This window comes from Colobus angolensis, unplaced genomic scaffold (assembly GCF_000951035.1).
Source record: "Colobus angolensis palliatus isolate OR3802 unplaced genomic scaffold, Cang.pa_1.0 Scaffold19, whole genome shotgun sequence".
NCBI lineage: Eukaryota > Metazoa > Chordata > Mammalia > Primates > Cercopithecidae > Colobus > Colobus angolensis.
The window spans coordinates 8,687,390-8,687,849 of NW_012115043.1; positions in this window are offsets into that span (position 1 = coordinate 8,687,390).

Genomic DNA, 460 nt, shown 5'->3' on the forward strand with positions numbered 1-460 from the left:
CCACTGCAGCCCAGGGAGGGTGAATGAAGAGGGAAGACTATGTTAGGAAATCTAAGGATTTACGCAGCATCCCTGAAGGCAGGGTGAAGAACACCTTTGCAGTGGAAACGTGTGAGGAGCTGACAAAAATGGAGGATTCATTCTAGGCAAGGAGGGGTGGTTCCTGGATAGGGAGGGTTGGGTGTGTCATCTGCGGGTTCTAATTCCTTACCTTCCACCAATTCAAGGGCGCGTGAGCTGGGGTGACCCTCTCAGTTCTTTAGGTTTTCTGTCCTTCCATATATAACATATAGGATTCGGACAAGTTGATTTCAAAGATGCCCTACAGGTTACACCCTGTATAGGTCCAAGAAGAAAACAACAACAACAAAAATGGCCCCTATAGCTACAGTCACAAATCTTAGGCAAAGATGACAGACACATCAATTGACAGAGGCAGTTGCTGGGATGTAGAACCCAT